The sequence below is a fragment of the Felis catus genome, chromosome X (genome assembly GCF_018350175.1).
Source record: "Felis catus isolate Fca126 chromosome X, F.catus_Fca126_mat1.0, whole genome shotgun sequence".
Lineage (NCBI taxonomy): Eukaryota > Metazoa > Chordata > Mammalia > Carnivora > Felidae > Felis > Felis catus.
This window is the reverse complement of record NC_058386.1, coordinates 116,554,568-116,575,264: the sequence shown is the minus strand read 5'-3', so window position 1 is coordinate 116,575,264 and position 20,697 is coordinate 116,554,568. Positions and strand designations below refer to the sequence as shown.

General features: G+C 43.2%; 1 long non-coding RNA gene across 2 annotated transcripts in view; it reads right to left on the bottom strand.

Moving 5' to 3' along the window:
* Positions 1-20,697, bottom strand: part of LOC123383447 — a 150,006-nt gene that overhangs the window by 21,093 nt on the left and 108,216 nt on the right. Inside the window, exon 1 of one of the 2 annotated variants that reach the window (XR_006593174.1) lies at positions 10,214-10,327. The exons of the other annotated variant lie outside the window; for it this stretch is intronic. This is a non-coding gene — a long non-coding RNA (uncharacterized LOC123383447). Of the gene's footprint in view, positions 1-10,213; positions 10,328-20,697 lie in introns of those variants that run through there. 2 annotated transcript variants of the gene reach the window in all.

The following is a 20,697-nucleotide window of genomic DNA, read 5'->3' as shown; positions in this document are numbered from 1 at the left end:
ACAGAGAGAGAGACCGAGCATGATCAGGGGAGGGGCAGAGAGAGAGGAGACACAGAATCCAAAGCAGACTCCAGGCTCCCAGCTGTCAGCACAGTGCCCGATGCGGGGCTCCAACTCACAAGTGGTTAGATCATGAGCTGAGCTGAACTTGAACACTTAAGGAACTGAGCCACCCAGGTGCCCCAACTTTAGCCGTTCTGATGGGTGTGATCACCCTATGTTTAACCCCTTAGTTGCACAAAAACCTTAGCATCATATTGATCTGAGACAATTTTTTTTTGCTTTATCACTCCTAATGTCCCTTCAATTATGGTCCTATAGATTTCGACTTGATCAATCTCTCTGTTGTCTGCCTAGTCTTCCTGTCTCCCATTGCCCTTGATCAAGCACCATGCCTGTTCTTATATTGCGAGATTTACTGTACTACCTTCCTGACTGGTTTCGTGCCTCCAATTCCCATATCCTTCTCCCATTTCAATCCATTCACAGCACTCTACATTTTGATTTAAAAAAAAAATCTTGGGGCGCCTGGGTGGCTTAGTCAGTTAAGTGTCTGACTTCGGCTCGAGTCACGATCTCACGGTTTGTGAGTTCAAGTCCCATGTCAGGCTCTCTGCTGTTAGTTCAGAGATTGCAGCCCACTTTGGATCTTCTGTCTCCTTCTCTCTCTGTCCCTCCCCTGCTTGCTCTCTCTCTCAAAAAAAAAAAAAAACAAAAACAAAAACAAAAAACAAACTTAAAATCTGATGTCAGCTCTGTACTTAAAAGCTTTCTACGATTCCACATTGGTTTCACAGTATAAGGTCTACACCAAAGCATAGTATACAGGGCCCTTGTTTTCCAGTTTCCACTTGGTTCGGTAACTTCAAGTCTCTTCGCTTCCCGCATTCATCCGCCTACATCCTCTCCACTCTACTCCTAATTCTGTCCTCCATCTTTCAGCCACACCAGACTCCTTCAAGTTCACTCGGCCCCATACTTCTGTTGCTACGGTGCCTTCACATGCTTCCTGACACCATTTTCCCCAGCTATTCAACTCATATAGCATTAGAAAAGCATATATGGGACTCCGGGTAATTAATTGCCTTTTTAAAAAAAGTTTATTGATTTGAGAGAGAGAGAGAGAGCGAGAGAGCAAGCATGAGCAGGGGAGGGGCAGAGAGAGGGGAAACAAGCAGCCTCTGCACTATCAGCACAGAGCCAGATGTGGGGCTCAAACTCACGAACCATGAGATCATGACCTGAGTCGAAATCGAGAGTCAGATGTTTAACCACCCGAGCCACCCAGGTACCCCATTAATTGCCTTTTTCCCCCAAGTACTCAGGGACCATCAGGAACAGAGGTCTTTTATCAATCCTTGGTAGCCCTAGACTATAGGTCTAGAGGAGTAATGAGTAGAAGATACACAGACTGGGTTTCAGAGCGGAGATAGCTAAAACCTCTTTCACTGTGAGTAGCTCTTGTCATTTGTTCTTTGGCTTTAATGAGATTATGAGCTATCACATGTGGAAATATGTCTCTTGGGTAACAATATGAGAAGTAGACTTTTCAATCCCTTCTTTTTTCTGGCTTCCTGGTGCACCTCACCACAAATCAATAGATTCAGATCCCTCTTGTGACTCATGTGAAAGGACCAGGACTCCGTGCGCAATGGAGATGTGGCCACATATATACAGGTGTCATGGGCTAGGGGAGATCCGTGAAGAAGACGAGATGGTGACATAGGACAACAGGATCCCAACACCCTTTGGAAGGAGCCAGAAAAGTGGTCTGCACGCAGTGGGAAGACATGGGTGTAGGATGTTGCCTCCTCTACCCTCTCCCTCTGTGCAATATTACACTTTGTGGCAGCTGGGAGACACAGGGAAAACAATTCAAGTAGCAGTCTGCCACGATTGCTTGCAATCTGAGCCAACTCACAAAGGCAACCAAAATAATGAGTTCTGTTAGCTCCCAGTCCAAAATTCCTTCCATTCAGCGATGACAACAAGCAGGACAGGAAAGGCAACTTGAATTCACCTATACACTTGCTGTGACCGTGGCGGTAGGAGGAAAAAAAAAAAAAACAAAACAGCAGATGCCCAAATGCTCTAGATAAGTGTTCTAGTGTCATTATGAATGGCCTGGGCTTCTTTCTAACGTGTGGCTTCTGAGTTGGTACATGAGGAGTGGGGCCCAAGACTCTAACAAACTCCCAGATGATGCCGGTCCCAGGATCACACTTTGAATGACGAGAATCTAGGGCACTCTGGCTCAGTGTGTCACTTTTATCTACCACCCGAGACTTTCCATCTATGATCTTGAGTTCCCTGTTCTCTTTTGACACTCTCCCAACTCATCCCAATGTTCTCTGAAAGCTAGTGCTTACAAAAGCATACATACTTCAGCACAGGATTACAGATTACCTCACTTACAGGCATTTTTTTTTTTCTAATAACAAAATTGGTATCACAAGGATGGGTTCTCAAAACAGGGGCATATGGGAAGAAGGTTATTATTTATTTGGGTCGTCTGTTCCATTCAGTAAAAGTCTAGTTCTTGGCTTTCTTCGTTCTTTGGATCACATGCAAAAAAAAAAAAAAAAATCACAGAGCATGATTGTCTCAGGAAAATCAGACTTCTTATATGGCTGGTGCCTCCTCTCAGACAGTTCTAAAAAACCAGGTAGAAGCTGAATGTTTATTTATGACTTAGCCTCAGAAGTTACGTAGCATCACGTCTGCCATATTGTATCAGTCAATGCAGTCACAGGCTAACCCAAACTCAAGAAGGTGAAGGGACCGACTCCATCGATTGAGTTCTAAAGTTCTATTTCTCTAATGGCCACAAAGAAGTGAACATGTAAGAGAGGACATAGAGAGGGAAGAAATTCTAGGAATATCAGAGGTCACAAACATGTCAGCATCACCACTAACAAAACAGCTTGAAATAGGATCCATGATAGATGTTACCCTTTACTGATTGTAAGACCAGGGACTGAAGTAAAATGGATTGTCCACCTTTACAGTGAGTGATAGATGAATTTGATCTCAGACCTGTTTTTTCCAACTTAGTCCTCTTTGAACCATGGAACTCTCTTTATTCAACTGAGATGTTGGTATGCTTAAGCATCAGAAAAGGAAACCATAAGGCAATCACAGAAGCCTGGCATTATTGATTATTTATTTTTGTCAAGCTCTATGTCTCTGCTGGCAATTATTTCCGGTAAGCTAAGTTTATTATTTCTGGTTTTCTCACATAGAAACTTGTTTATGTAAGTGATACCATATACCATATTTTGTGCATTGTCTTCTTTGTAAATACTGGCATGGGAAAACTGACTTGTATAAAGGAAGACTTATAGATGTTAAGATGACATTTATCATAATTGTTTAATTCTCAGCATGCTCTAGGTATTTCATAGGACATGTATATGCTGCTTTTTAAGGAGTCAAACGTGCATTAAAACCACAATACATTCACCCAGTGCAGTGGCCCAATGACTTCAAGATTGCTTGTTCTTGAATAAATGAACACATAAATACCTAAATACATCTCATGACTACTGCTGCTACTTGAAACTCCTTATTTAGGAGTTATTAATAATGTTCAAAGAGCTTCTTATACGTATCTGATTCTGAGACCAATTGTGGGAACTAGAATCTGCTTTGCTCCAGCCCATTAAATGGCTATGAGAGTCCTAGGAATTTAGGTGTGAAGGACATGTAAAATGCCCAGGCAAGAGTAGCAGCGCCTGGCTCCAGTCTTCATTCACTCAGATTATCTCTGGGCTTTTGCCTGTGTCTCTGAAGCTTTTCAACTTCTTGGTTCTTATACTCCAACTGTATCAACATCATGACATCCATGAGGAGCCATCAGGAACCCACTTCTCCAGTTTATTCATGTTGGCCTACCTCTCCTGACCTCTGAATTTGCTTGGCCACTCTGCTTGGACTCAGAGATAGTCCGGAGTGAAAAGTCTCCCACCAACATCCCTGGCCTTGGGAAATCCACACTAGCTGAGTCATCCCATCAGCTGACCCAACAGAGGAGAGTAATTTAGCAGATACTGTTGCCATTTTAGAAACCGTGAAACAAAGGTGCACCATGAGTAAGTAAAAGTTGAAATGGTGCCCGGGGTCTGTGCACTGTGGCTGGAATTTGATTCCTAGTCTATCATTCTTTCTGTTTCTCCAAGCAGCCTCACTAAATGAAACCTAAAACAGGAAATTACAGATTTCATAGTTTGGTAGGATTGATCGGAGAAAGTACAGGAAGATAACAGTAGAAGGAAGTCAAAAGCGGTCTAGAGCCGGAACCAAGGGAAAGAGAGAGAGGCTCAGCTAGAAACCTGGTCCCTTGAGAGATGGCCACAAATTCTGTCTTAAATGGGGACACCCAGTTAACACGTGCTAGAGTAAGGGTCCCAACCTCATTATGCCTACCTGTGAAGTTTGTGTTCTCTCTGCTGCACCAAGCAGACCAATAAATGCAAATACTTCGTACTGACCGTTTGTCCAGGGTTATACTAGATTTGGTGTCTCAATACTATTTTCACTCCTTTTCATGCTATTCCCTGAACATGGCTGGAGGCCTGGAAACCACAGTTCCTAGACTCTCTTGCCAGAAAGGTTCTAATTTAGAATCTACCAATGGGAGGACTTTGTGTAAGATTTAGAAGGCTGAAAAGAAAGAAAACCCCCTGACCCAACAATTGTCCTATTAAGTATGTATTTATCCAGAGGATACAAAAATGCTGATTCGAAAGGCTACATTGCACCCCAAAGTTTATAGAAGCACTATCAACAATGGCCAAATTGGGGCACATGGGTGGCTTAGTTGGTTAGGTGTCTGACTTCTGATGTCAGAGCTCGTGAGTCTGAGCCCCACGTTGGGCTCTATGCTGACAGCTCAGAGCCTGGAGCCTGCTTCGGATTCTGTGTCTCCCTCTCTCTTCGCAACCCCTGCTTGTGCTCTCAAAATAAATAAATAAATAAATAAATAAATACACATTAAAAAAATTTAATAATAGTCAATTTATGGAAAGAGCCCAAATGTCTGTTGACTCATGAATGGATAAAGAAGTGCTATATATGTACAATGGAATACTACTTAGTGATGAAAAAGAATGAAATCTTGCCATTTACAACAACATAGATGGAACTAGAGGGTATTATACTAAGTGAAGTCAGTCAGTCAGAGAAAGACAAATATCCTATGATTTCACTCATATGTGGCGTTTCAGAAACTCAACAGATGACCATAGAGGAAGGGAAGGAAAAGTAAGATAAAAACAGAGAGGGAGGCAAACCATAAGAGACTTTTAAGTACAGAGAACCAACTGAGGGCTGCTGGAGGGGCGTTGGGTGGGGGGATGGGCTAAATGGGTGATGGGCATTAAGGAGGGCACTTTTCAGGATGGGCACTGGGTGTTATATGTAAGTGATGAATCACTTCGTTCCACTCCTGAAATCCATACCACACTGTATGTTAACTTGAATTTGAATAAATAAATAAACAAACAAAGCCATTAATTACTCTTTTCCAACAGCAGTAGAGATCCATGCGGAGATGGAAGATGGGAAGATTTTTGCAGATCACCCACTTTGGTGTTCTAGGTCACTGAAATCACCAGGGGCTGCTACTTGTCCTGCCTGCACCTCCAGACACCTTGAAAGCCAGCAGCGGTCCTCCCTGACCTTCACCCCAAAACCTCCTCCCAAAGCTCTGTAAGCATCTAATTCCTAGCACTAAATCCCTAGGCTGGGGGCTGGGCCAAATGGGTGAAGAGGGTCAAAAGGTAAAAAGAAAAACAATCCATCCCTTCCCGATGAAATGCCTAGAGTGCTTTCGGTTTTCCTGACTAGGGTCTTGCTGATACAAAGACTCTGGTGGGCTTCTTAGAGTTTTGCACACTTTCTTACTTTTGACCATCCCATCCAGCCCACGACATCGGTGTGACTGTTTCCATGCGAGAGGTGAAGATATTGAAGCACAGAAGGCTTAACTGATTTGCCAAGGTCACACAACAGATGGATTCCTGAGCTTGGATTCAAATCTGGAGATAATACTCTTTGCTCCGATACAAGACTGCCCACGCGACTAAGAGCGTGGGTGTGAGTGGCCCAGGAGAGATTAGGGGAGCTCTGCAGGAATCCTCACGCCGTGCTGACTGCTCTCAAGCAGCAGAGGGGCAAAGCGTATCTTGATCACCCGAGGAGCATTTGAAAATTTACTTTTAGGGGCGCCTGGGTGGCGCAGTCGGTTAAGCGTCTGACTTCAGCCAGGTCACGATCTCGCGGTCCGTGAGTTCGAGCCCCACGTCGGGCTCTGGGCTGATGGCTCGGAGCCTGGAGCCTGTTTCTGATTCTGTGTCTCCCTCTCTCTCTGCCCCTCCCCCGTTCATGCTCTGTCTCTCTCTGTCCCAAAAAATAAAATAAAAAACGTTGAAAAAGGGGCGCCTGGGTGGCGCAGTCGGTTAAGCGTCCGACTTCAGCCAGGTCACGATCTCGCGGTCCCTGAGTTCGAGCCCCGCGTCGGGCTCTGGGCGATGGCTCAGAGCCTGGAGCCTGTTTCCAATTCCGTGTCTCCCTCTCTATCTGCCCCTCCTCCGTTCATGCTCTCTCTCTCTCTCTCTGTCCCAAAAATAAATAAAAAACGTTGAAAAAAAAAAAAAAAACGTTGAAAAAAAATTAAAAAAAAAAAAAAAGAAAATTTACTTTTAAAACTTCCCTTCCCTCTCCACCAAGAGCATATCAGAATATCCCCCGGGGAGGTGATGGCAGGGAGTGGTTAAAGATCACAGATTTGGGGATGAGCTTTGATTTAAATGTTCTCCAGGCCATTCGGATACAAAACTCTGGGTGAAAACCAAGGCTGGGGATCTACCGAGTGACTCGCTTCGAGTCTGGTTCGGACACCGGGCGAGGGGAGGTTTTCTGGGAGGGAGAATCAGTGACCGGGTCTGAGGAAGGCAGATGGTGAAGGATTCTCCGCAGAACGTTTTCGGTAAATGTTTGTTGACATTTTATTTACCCTTGGAATAGTGTCTGGGAAGATATGCCTTTGTCTTCTTCCCAGGAAGCACCAAAATCGTCTACACATTGCCTAAGACAATGGTATTGCCTCGTATCCCTAAAACACTTTTGCTGACTCATTTATGCAATGCCTGTCTTATCAAACATTTATTTAGTCTGGAGTGTTTGCCGGGCATGGTGTTAGGATCTCAGGCTACGACAGTGAACCAAATAGATCGGCCCTCGGGCAGTTTTAGGTACTGTTTACACGCGGGGGTGGCAGGGGTTGGGCATGAGGGGGACCCGCAGTGCACATGATTTCAATGGGAAAAGTATTAGTTCCAGCCCGATAAGGGAGTCTATATTTAGCCTGCCTATACATTTAATCCATCCCAAGAGCATGAATTTATTAAAACCGTTTATAGAATAGTTACTACGCGCATAGCGTTGCACTACATGCTGGAATCAGTCCCTGCCCGCAAAGAGTTCAGTCTGGGGTGAGGAAGAGTTGGATCTACTAAGACAAAAGGCGACACACGCTCTGATGCCTAACATACCCACCTCACCGGAGGGGTCAGGGACAGCTTGATCCGGGTCTTGAAGGATGAGGAGTTTTCCCCAGACTGAGGAACAAGGGAGTGCGTTCCAGAGGCGGGACGAGCCCGGGCACACTTACCGGGGGAGGCTTTGGATGGGGCTTTGTGCTTGAGGCTCGATCTCGATCTCGATCTTGATCTGAGGCACAGTACAAGCATCGGAATTTGGAGAGCGTAACCTGGCCTAGGAGAACTCGATTGAGCGAGGACAAGCAACACGTGACCTTATCCTGAATGACAGAGGAGCCACTCCTGCAGCGGCGTCCACACCACCGCCTGACCTTGAGCGGGAGAGGTCTATACTGTCCCCAAGGCGACCTTCCAAAGAGTCTTTAATTTGATCACGAACCGGTTTCCTGCACCAGCCCTGGAATCTAGACTGTTCGGGACGCCTCCTTCGAAGGCTCCCTAATGAATTGATCAAAGTTCCTATCGTGTGTTTCCTATGGTGACATTTACAGATCTCATCCATAAATCAGATACTCACCATGGTTCTTCTTTAAGACTGGCTCTGCTATTTGCTCCTTTCCTGTCTTTCTTACCCACTTTCTCTTGCAGTGTATTGAGAAAATGGGAGATCCCTGCAAGTCAAAGAACTCAGGAAACTTGGCTAACATTTCCCCTCCTGCTAAGCTCCTATATTCCTAATTAGATTTTCTTTTTTTTTTTTTTAATTTTTTTTTTCAACGTTTATTTATTTTTGGGACAGAGAGAGAGCATGAACGGGGGAGGGGCAGAGAGAGAGGGAGACACAGAATCGGAAACAGGCTCCAGGCTCTGAGCCATCAGCCCAGAGCCCGACGCGGGGCTCGAACTCACGGACCACGAGATCGTGACCTGGCTGAAGTCGGACGCTTAACCGACTGCGCCACCCAGGCGTCCCCCTAATTAGATTTTCAAATGTGGTGGAAATAGCATCAGACTTTAAGTAAGACAGGTCTGGGTTCAAATATCAGACCTGTTCCCCGCCTAACTGTGCAGCTTTGGGCAAATGAATACCCTAAGATCTTTGACCTTCAGTTTCTAACTTTGTATAGCAGGGTTAATAATACCTACTACGTGCAGTTATTGTGAGGGTTGAAAAATGAGAGAACATAGGTTACAGTGCGCTAACATAATTGGATTTGATTCCTAGTCCTTCCCCCTGCCCCATTTTGGTAACCAATAATTACTTTAGCTCTCTTTCCAGAAAAATGTCCTTCTTGGTAGCTAACCTCATGTCTTTGTTCTTAGGACAGGGGGCTGACAACATTCTCCCTGTAGGGCCATATCGGAAATATTTTTTTCTGTCACAACTTCTCCACCTGCTGTGACAGCAAGAAAGCAGCTATAGACAATACAGAAATGAATGGGCGCTGTGGTCCAATAAAACTTTATTTACACACACACACACACACACACACACACACACACACACACACAAAGTCTGCAGGGTTGTATTGGCCCGTGGCCACGGTTCTCAGATCCCTATCTTAGAACACAAAAGTATTGTAGATCCCTATCTTAGAACACAGTATTGTATGGAGAACAGAAAATAGACTTTTCACAGTCACAGGTTTAAATCTTAAATCTATTACCAGCTAGCTCCTCAGTCTTCAGCCATTCATTTAACCCCCTCCTGTGCCTGTGTCTTCATCTGTAAAATATAGACAATGATAGTGCCCACCTCATAGCAGCCTTAATAGAATTAAAAGGGATGACATTCACTCAAAAATGCGAGCCAAAGAATCACTGATCTATGATAACTTTTATTTATTTATTTCGGAGACGGATGTTTTTATTGCATTTATTGGTTCCTCCTCTCCACACTATGTCGCCACCTGTGACATGCGATGTTAATGGAGACTATTTGACTTCCCTTCCTACTTAACCATATACAAGCTTAGCCTGACTTTTCCTAGAAACGATAATACCAGAGAAGGGCAGTATGTAAGTTGTTGTGATATATCTGTGTTTCGGGGAACAGCAGAATGTACCAGTTACAGCCACAAATGTTTTTTTTGAAAATGCCCGGTTGAATTTGGAACAACCACAATTTACTGAGTCAAGAAACACAGAGACTAACGATGCTTAGAAGAAATCACCCTCAGTTAGTATGATGTCACCAAGATCATCTACTAATCCAGGTTTCTTTGGGATGAACTGGTCACATAAATACTATTTTAAGAGCCAGATTATAAATTGAGTATAAAGGTAATCAGCACACAGGCCAAAATTGAATGCGAAACTTTTCAATCCATTTATGCTTATGTCCATAAATATCCAGGCTGAGGAAAGGACAATGCGGGGCCTGATTTTTATTGAGTATCTCTATGAATCAGGTACTGTACCAGGACCCTTACGTATGTTATTTCCTTTAGTCCTCACAGGTAGAGTCTATCGCTAATCCTTTAAAGGCGAGAAAGCTGAGACTCAGAGCATCCAGTCAATTATTCCACATCACATGGCAAGTAAGCAGTGGAACTAATAATAAACCCAGGCACGTAGCACTATATACCATGGCTTCTCACTTTCACTGACTTGATCTTTTAGTTAAAAAGATCCAAATGAATGAATACCCTGGTCAGTCAAACCAGTCAAATCAGTCTAAGTACGACGCACCCTCTTCTCTGAAAACTTACAGTTGTTGCTTTTGCACGGCCTGGATGTCGAAACCTGTTCTGGATGGATCTCTCACAGCTGCTGAGGCAACGAAAGGGTGAGCCAGGGCCCGCCGCTGCAGCCAAGTGCTCTGGCCCAGGAATGTGTCCCGAAGTGGCTGGACACCAAGGGCACAGCTCCTGGCTGGGTTTGCCAACACCGTTGCCCAAGAAACTAGGATAAACTCATCACAAGAGAAGCCAGTAACTCAGGAGAGGAGGGTTTGGAAGAGAGAAAGGGAGGAATTCATTTTGGGTGCTCGCAGTCCCAGGAGGTGGTAGACTCAAACCTTAACAACTGACCTGTCCCCAGCAAGATGGACCGCTGGACTTTTATAGGAGGGGTGTGGGGGGTGCGTGCAAGAGAACAGGCAGGGAGCCCGTGACCATGGGTGCGGGTCTGTGTGTGTTCAGCCCACGATCCTGGGCAGGGAAAGGGATGTGTTGGCTGTGGTCTTCTAGATATTCCATTGCTATCAGGGCTTTGTCATTGCCTTTGTCATTGCTGTTCCAGGTCATTGTCAATGCCTCGAGAACATGCTAGAAGAAATAAGCACAATGGGTTTTCCTTCCAGCAGGAGTTAAGTGGTCTTGTCTATTTCTGGTTTCCTCGGTTGGGGTCCAGAGGTAAGCAACAGGACTCAAGGACAATTGCGCTCAATGAAATGTCCCTTAAAACATTATTCTTTTTCCTTAAACTGTTAGGCTAGATTAGACCTGGGAGTTGTACCCCCCAGATCTCAGGATGTAGCCCCTAGAAGGACTTTTGTCACTTTCTCTGTAGAGTAAATGTTGACACTTGAAAGGAAGTCACTTCCCCCTGTGAAGGGAGGGACCCACACTCACATTTCCCTCAGATCTCTTGGAACTGCAGTGGTAACTTCCTGCCTGCTGTATCTTCTTGCCCCAGTATTTCCCAAGAGGAGACGAGTTACGGATAAGTGCTTGATTTGCAGAACGACATGTAAAGTGAAAAGGCGACAAGATGGTATATTAAACCTACTTCAATGTGGAAACCACAGGGAAGGGAACAAACTAAAGAAATCCAACATTATCTTAATTTGGGATAATGTTAAAAAGCATTCCTCCTGCAAGTGTTGGCAAGATTACTGCTCTCCTCTTTCCCACGGACATCCCCCCCTCGGCTTGCAAATTAAGCTGTCTTTGCAGAGAGCAAAGGGACACGTGTAATCTCAGTTAAATACTGGGTCTGCAACTGCATATACTCAGACATACCTGAACTCATAAATATGTGTTGAAAGCCTTTCTTTCTGCCGCCTGATTAATCAATATCAGTCTCGACCGTGTATTCAGGGGCTTTTTTTTTTCTGTTTTTGTTTCCCCTTTGCAGCTAATCAAGTGGTCTACTCTTTGTGCTGCCGCCTGCTTATCTGCTAGAACTAATTAGCAATCACCTAAGTGTAACTAAGTGATCGATTAGCGTTATTGAGCATTACAAGCCTCAATCTGCTAAGTGTTCTCATAGGACTGCAGACACATAATAACTGTTTCTGAAAAGATACCTGACCTCTATTTCCCCACTTTACCAGCCAAACTGAAACATACCTGCCTTACGTTTGTGGAGAATGTATCAATCACTAATTTTCGTGCAAGTTGGTGAAGGCATGTAATAATCGTTCAAGGAAAACGTGACATATTAACAAGTGATATCTCATTCGGAACTAAAGTATAATTTTCTTCCTCAGCATATTTTGTTACTTTTACAGAAGGAATGTTTGTTTTGTCAGTCTGTCTTACCACCTATCTAAATGACAAATTGTTTAATCATGTCAATGAGAGGAGATACTTGTGAACAAAAACCATATGGTGCCCTCATCAGAGACAAACTCGAAATGGGATAGAAGCGCTGTGTTTTCTTTACTGTCTTCACCACTGCCCGAAAGGATGATTAGTTCGGGAGTGGGCTTTAGAAACCACAGGATGCTTGTGCAAGTGTGGAAACAAACAAACAGAACGTCCTAAAGAAAAACACTGTGTTTGACCTGAGTTTAAAAATTCAGCGCCCCATCCCCTTGGCTTCCTTATGTAGAGGTCATTTGTCTAGAAACAAATGGCACAAAAGAAACCATCGAAAAATATCTTGTATTTTCTACACTGTAGGCTTGTCCTTTAATGGAGGCTTATCATTTCCTATCTGTGGCACAAAAGTGAGATTATATCCGCTGCTCAAGCAGCTGTGGGCGAGTTCACGTGGGACATATGCAGAGTATATATTTTTAAATAAAATCACATTTCGCCCCGAGAGCCCTTTTAATGCAGTGAAATTTCCAGAATGGGTGGAATGAGGTGGGAGGAGCAAAGGGAAACGTTCACCTAAGAAATCTAAACCTAGTGCCTATAGAGATACCATATGTGGTTTCTAACTCCAAAGAACCAAGAGCCTCAATGGAGTTTTCACTTTTTATTGATTGATTGATTGGCTGATTGATAGAGAAAGAAAGAGAGAGATCATGCAAGGCAGAGAGAGGGGCAGAGGGAGAGAGAGAGAGAAAGACAATCTCAAGCAGGTGCCACGTTCAACGTGGAGACCGACACAGGCAGGATCCCACAACCCTGGGATCCCTACCTGAGCTGACACAAGAGTTGGGCGCTCAACCGACTGAGCCACCCAGGCGCCCTGAGCGTTCACCTTTTACGTTTTAGATCCTAGAATTAGTTTCGGATGCACATATGTCTAGAACCTTATGATGATGTTTTGTTTTCTTCCGTTGTTAGTGTTTACCAAAAGCACTATCATTTACTTTATTCTTTGGAACTGATTTTTGAACAGAATTCTACCCTTAACAAAGAAATATAACCATTAAGTGTTATACAAAATAGTGTTCAAAGTAGTATATACCACGGGTGGCAGGTCATACTGGCAAGCATAAAGGCGTTAGAAGAAAACAGGCTTGGGTTCAAATTCCCGCCCTGCCGCCATCCTGCACTGTGCTATCGTGCAATCCTTTTGTCACGGCTTCCTGCACCCCGGTCCCTCCGTCTGTACAATCATTACAACAGTAGTACTTGGGGTTGTTGAGAAATGCTGACCGAGTCAATGCATGTAGAGTGTCTGGCAAAATAAAAAGACAGCCGTTGACTTCAACATTTGCTGGGCTTCTGGAAAGTTTCTCGTTGAGACTAGGGCATCCGTTCTGCTTGTGTGTCTGAGGTCCTTCCACTTTACTGCCATGTTCGAGCAGTTAGATCTACTTTTCTCTTTCCCCCAACATGGTCCCTGAACCATACGTAGTCCACTGCTCCAGGCAAGGCTCTGCCTAAGCTCCACGGTAACACGGTCTACGTGTGGTTGAGCCTCTTAGTCGTAAACCTTCGCCGCTGCTCTCTCTCAACAGCGTCTGGGAGATCCAAGCTCAGGAAAGCCTTTTTACATCAAGCCAAAATCTTTCCCCAAACCACCTGATTATGGTTACGGTGTTCCCTGCACGGACAGTGAGTTGCACTTGAGTCAGAAAAAAATTTAAACATTTTTTAATGTTATATGATATGCGGATTATACTATATCTGCTACAACTATATGGAACTCATTTACAATATATGAAGAGGGTGAAACTATGGTGCTGTCACTTTGAGTTATGTTCAAATACAAAATCTGGCTCCAGCTATTACCTTGGAGGAAAAAAGAAATTCTTATTTCAAGTTGGGACACATTATCCTTGAACCTAATTTTTCAGCCAAGTAATGATCCCTATGTTTCTTTTTTAGATCATATTACTCATCAAGTTATTTATGATCTGGGTGGGGTGCTAAAATGGTTTTGGCATACCAGAGGAACATCAGTTGTGAATGGCATGGTGTCTTTGACCTTCTTCCTTTTTAGAAATAACTTTAGATGGTGAACTTATTGTTTTGAAGTCATTGACAAGTTTATTTAGAGAACTCAGTGTGTGTCTTAATATGGTAATCCCAGGAGAGAAACCACCTCAAAACATTCATCTCCTGAACCAAGTTAAGCAGTCCGAATGATACACTGTCGTCAGCAAAGGAGAACAATACAAACAACAGAAGTCCCAGCTATCTTTCATAAATTACACATTAAAATGAGAGATACTGCTATATCTCAATAAGGCTAGATGATAAGCATCTGGATGATAGGAGTTAGCACATAATCAATCATTTTTATCTCCCTTCTCGATCAGTTCCTGTAATGGGGTCTGGCTGAAGAGCAGGTGTTCAAAAATTGCTCCTGCTTTGGACTGGAATCTTCCATTTATAGTAGGAATGTCATACTCAGAAGTGCAGGCTTCCAGAGGGCCAGCCTGATGCTCTGAAATGTACACTCCAGAAGATAACAGGAAACTCAGAAAGGATCAAACATCTTTGGGTATAGAAATGCCTCCCGCTTCCTTGTAGATGATGGAAAAGGGTGATGTATGTGTGTGTGTGTGTGTGTGTGTGTGCACATGTGCGTGCGTGCAAATAGGAGAGTAAGATAGATAGTGGAAAGACACACAGCACACAATCTCATGAATATCAAGTTTCTCTCCCCTATAGAATTACAGATTCATTTTGCTATAGCCTTGACAAAAGTTAGCTTACCCATGATAGCTGCTTATCTGGAAACGGAGTCTAGGACAGATAATTACCATTATTGCACTTTTTTTTTTTTTTTTAGCAATTTTACAGACGATACCTGTGTACATTTGTGGGGGAAGGATTGGACAATTTATCTTGTTCTACCCAGTCAACAGAAAGTGGTCACTTTCAGAACAAAACAAAAAGCCTTTTAAAAGAAAGAAAGGAAAAAAGAAAGGAAAAGACAAAAAAAAACATTGTTCCTTTCTTCTCATAGCCTCAGAGTAGTACAAATTATTTTACATGGAAGGTAATAAAACGTATCCTTGCTAAGATAAAAAGATCAGTAATAGAGAGGCCACTGAGGTTCATTTGTTTGGACAGTAAGTATTTACTCACATATTTTTTGAGGAGAATTGTGCTCCGCACAGCATGTCCATGAGGTTGAAAGAAGACATCAGTGATGGCCATTAAGGAGCCAACAGTCCAGTGAGAGAGCTAAGAATAGATTCTAAAGCTTGAACGCACAATCTACGAAAACACCTAAATAGCGATCGAGAGTCTGTTTTCTGAAACTTCTGAGGGTCCTTCCACTTGTAGTTGACAGGCTCTGGAAAGGGCTCACGGAGGTAGCTTTGAACCCAGCACCAAACCATGGGTCAGACATATGCGAATCAAGTCTGGGGCAGGCACTGCAGGCAGCGGTTAGTTACTGTGAGGAGATGCCATTAAATGGGCTGAAGGCAACTCCAGTTGGAAGCACCTTGTGTACGTTCTCGAGATCGGGCTAAGGAAATCAGAGTGACACAGATTTAATGTGCGTCCCATCATAATAAATATAATTCAGATGCCACAGATACAGCCCAAGTCATACGCCCTGCGGCAAGAGGCATCTTTGGGAAACAAAGATCTGACCGTGTCACTCTTCAGCTTAGTTTTCCCTCTGATCTTTGGCAAAAAGTCCCCGAATCTTAACATGCCCACAAGGCCCTGCATGAGCTGAGTCTTTCTTCTGTTTGTTGCTTCATTCTTTAGACTTTCCCCCAGAGAGCGGCTCTTGCCCTGACCAGAAATATACCTTGATATTTCCCATGTGCAGATCTTTACATATCCTTTCTTTCTGCTTGGCAAGTTCTTCCCACTAAACTTGACCGGCTCACTCTCACTCATGCTTCAAAGCTTAGCTAAAATATCGCTTTCCGGGTCCTCCTGTGTAGGCCAGGAATAAACCCTATCATCCGCTCTCTTAGCAAATGTCCTTCATAACACTTCACATAGTCCTTAATAATAAAATGACCCCACGGAGAACGACTAATATCTACTGAGCAATTATTGTATACCAGGCACTGTATCAACTGCTCAATGAATGTTTGTTGAACTTATGCCTGAATGAAGAAATACACCAATCAATGGAGTTAACACCACAGTATAATTTAATCCCTCAGATTTCATCACGTGTTAAGTTGACACTTCCTCTTCATTCCCAAATTAAAACAGTATCCGTCCATATGCCCTGCTAGAAGGTCTGGCTCATCCCTCACCTATACAGGATCTTCTGGAAATTCTCATCCCATACAATATTTGGATAATAATGGCTAAAATTTGTGGAGCCATTGCTATGTTCCAGGAACTGCTTACATAGAGCTTATACATGTAGATACATGAAATATCTGTGTATCTATCTATCTATCTATCTACCCTTAAAACAGGACAAGAGGGTGGCCTGCATGCTCCCTAGTCCTACTGACTAGCTTTCTCAGGGCCCCTCCTCTAGTCTGCAACTGTATTTTGGGGACCACTCTGACTCTTCCCAAAAGTAGTTACCAACATGCCTCCCGTCAGTAAGGTTGCCAGGAAAAAAACCCAAAAAACAAAAAACCAGGTGCCCAGTTGAAACTTGAATTTCAGATAAACAGGAAGGAATTGTTGAATAGAAATATGTTCCAAATATCATAGAGAAGATCCGCCAAAAATGTATTTGGCTGTATACGAAATTCCAACTTCACTGAGCATCCCGTAATTTTATTTGCTAAATCTGGCCACCCTGCTAAACAAAACCCAGCCTCTCAAATTCCCAAAGTTCAGAACACGGAGCCAGTTTCCCCTCTCCTCTGTCACGGGCCTGACTCTCGACTCCTCATTTCCTGTCCTCGTAAGCTGTGGGGAACTATTTTTGTCCCCTGTTTCTGCTTTGCTAGTCCCTTCTAAGTGGGTCTCCTACCTCCTTTTCCACAGCACAGCACAAAGTTTTCTCTCTTTCTCAGCCCATTTCACTCCCTCATGTCCCAACAAGTTATAACTTAGGAGGATTAAAAGAAAACTGGCAACTTCCCGGTGTAATTGGGTTTCCCATCTGGCAAATAAGCTTCTTAATTTCCATTCCTTGTTTGCCTACCTCAATTCCGAGCACGTGACTCCATAGGTAGTTGCCACTCAGTAAAGATCTGATCGCCAAATGTTATTTATATATTTGCTCGTAATGTTCTTTGTGGGGGATGTGCTTACACGGCACATTTGTCCCATAGCAGGAACTTAGCAGGCCGCTCAGGGTGGCAATCATCAGGAACTTTTTGGAAGAGGAAGGGTGAGCAAGCCACCTTTTCTTTTCTAGGGCCTGTGAATCCTGAGAGGTCAAGAGTGAGTACTTTGCGTAGATCTGCAGACCACGGGAGCTAGAAGGGTCCTCAGCGTTGGCTGAACGCCACCCGTTATTCGATTCAGACAAACCATGGCCGAGGCTCGTAAAGGAAATGACTGGTCTGAAGTCAGAGAGAGTGCTTGGTTAATAATATACGGTCATCAAGTTGGGTCGTAGGAAGAACTTCAGTAGCAGGCTCACTATTTGAATCTGGGTTCCAACACTTAATAGCCGTGTGATACTTGAGACATCATTTATCCGTCTGGCACCTTACCTTCCTTGTCTCTGGAATAGAGATAATAATATTGAGCCATCTACCTCACAGAGTTGTTTCGGGGATCAGATGAAATAATGCAGGTGACAGCTTTCTGTAAGCTGTGAAGTATGTATTATACGAATACAAGGAAATGTAATTTGTAGCCAAATGTAATTTGAAGCAAGGATCGGAGCTGGTGAATTTGAGGCGGCCATTTTCCTCTGGGTTAATGGGGAGTCGGTGCCCCAGCCCTTTGTTAGAGCCCTCTCTTCCAGATACCGGTTCTCTTAAACAAATATTTAACACAAGCTGCTCTGATCAGCTGTAGTCATTAAAAAGATGAAAGGTTTTTTCTTTCCTAATAATAATGTATTAGCCTCAGCAGTCGGACCAAATTCCAGTCTCAGTAATTGTCTTCTTCCTACTCTTCCTTAATGAGGTTCAAAAGGTTAATTAGTTGTTTGCAAAATACTAAAGTACTTAATGGAGGTAATCTAGCAGGACAATATCTAAGTGTAGACCTTCAGTGAATGACTAGTAAGACAGCTGACATAAAGAGCTAAGGAACTGACAGTTTTTATTAATATTCTATTAATTTAACACAGGGTGATTTAAGAATAAAAACAAAGACGTTATTATAAACAATGACACAGCAAGCTTAAAGATTGGGAAGGAAATGTTTGATGTTGGCCTAAGACTGTCAACACAAAAAATTAGTATTTTTTTAAAGTTTGTTTTGAGAGCAGGAGAGCGAGAGAGCGTACCCGTGTGCGAGCCGGGGAGGGGCAGAGAAAGAGAATCCCAAGCAGACCCCGTGCTGTCAGCACAGAGCCTGTTGTAGGGCTCGAACTCACAAACCGTGAGATCATGAATTGAGCTAAGATCAAGAGTTGGACGCTTAACCAACTGAGCTATCCAGGTACCTCCCCAAAATAATTTGTTTTAATTTTTTTTTTTTTTTACATTTTATTAATTTTTGATAGACAGAGAGAGAGAGAGCACAAATTGGGGAGGGGCAGAAAGAGACGGCGACACAGAGTCCGAAGCAGGCTCCTCCAGGCCCTGAGCTGTCAGCACAGAGCCCGACGCGGGGCCGGAACCTACGAACTGGGAGATCACGACCTGAGCCGAAGTCGGACGCTTAACCAACTGAGCCACCCAGGCGCCCTGAAAATAATTTTTTTTAATGGTGAAATAGAATATCACATTGCCCTTGGGACTGAAAGAAATTGGTACATGGGCAAGGCAAGGATTTGTATTGACTTAAATTACAAACCATGTTAGGGCCCTGCTCAATCCCTAAAGAGGGGAATGTGCTCTGTTCGCATAGTTGCACGCTGTCACAGCCGACTGGAATCGATTTCCTACATATTTTGGCTCCACTAATTTAGCCGAAGTTGGTTTACATTATACATGCACATAATTATATTCTCATATATACACCCATTGAGAAGTGGTAAATGTTTCTTTTTTTGTTTCTTTGTTTGTGTGGTTTTTATTTGGTTATTTTTCAGACACATTGGTAAAAGGCACAAGCTGGAGAATGCATGAGCAGAAGCCATCTGAGCTGAGGTGGTTGGTATGTGAATTTTTCAGCATTTTGCAGGTGGTTGGTCCCAAGGACAGTAATATATGATTGGATGATAACTTGAACATTTGAAATTGTCTTTGTATCACAAAGACACGTGTGTGTGTGTGTGTGTGTGTGTGTGTGTGTGTGTAATTCATTTCTTAATTCATGAATGCTATCTGTTAGTTACATAACTTTCTTGTCTATCATTCATTTTTTCCTTGCAATGATGACCCCGTAATTTTATTTCAGGTGAGGGAGAGAGATAGCTAACTGAATAAGAGAGAAATGGAAGTCTGTCCTATGTGTTTCCACAGGGGATTTAAGCAGATTTCACAAAAATACTTGATAATAAAATAAGAATAGAAAACAAAAAGTTGGAAAATAAAAGTATGCTGATCACAAGTTCAGTTATATTTCCTGATAGCCATGGAGAAAAGGAGACATAGTTGGATCCAAAAGATTCTGTTAAAGGAAAGAAGAAATGTTAACATCTCTCTAGTGATACAATTTTGTCCAGAACTAAATTAAAAAGAAATGGCTTGGGGCGCCTGGGTGGCTCAGTTGGTTAAGCGTCCGACTTCGGCTCAGGTCACGATCTCACGGTCCGTGAGTTCGAGCCCCGCATCAGGCTCTGTGCTGACAGCTCAGAGCCTGGAGCCCATTTCAGATTCTGTGTCTCCCTCTCTCTCTGCCCCTCCCCTGTTCATGCTCTGTCTCTCTCTGTCTCAAAAATAAATAAACGTTAAAAATATTTTTTAAAAGAAATGGCTTGTGACACTGAATAATATAAAATAAATTTATATAACAGAATATAAAATAAATTATCCTGCACAATGATGATATGGGGGGGGGTAGGGAAAGAGAGTTAGAATCCACATAGCTGTTACTCCAATAATAACATAAGAACATCTGCTGGTCCAACAAAGGACTGGTTAAATCGTGCAATTCTGGTGATTTCACCTGTTTCCTCTACAGGACTTGAGGCACCAAGTGGAATAGACATGAAATGCATGACCCTTAAAATACTTCCCCTAAATACTACTTTTTGACACAGAAGACATACTTTATAACATCTTTAAATTAATATATGAGATTCTTAAGGGTCCTATGCAAACTCTAAGCAAAATATATAATATATATAGAACCACCTCATAGCCATTTAAAAGCTCATAAATAAGGCACATCTGCCCTTACCTAGAGAAATCACTTTCAGGAAAAACTATCACAAGCTGACATTTTCCCAGGACTCAAAGGGACAATCAACCCACTTAGAACAGGTGTCCATTCGGCCAGTGGCTGACAGCCAGACTTCTTGAAAGAGTTGTCAGTTTTTACTGTCTTGACTTTCTTGTCTCCCACTCACTTCTCCAGCAAGGGGACTCAACTCCCCACTACTCTACCAAAACTATTCTTGGTAAGAGCTCTGATCTTCCCTGTTTCGCTACATTAAGTTTCGTCATCCT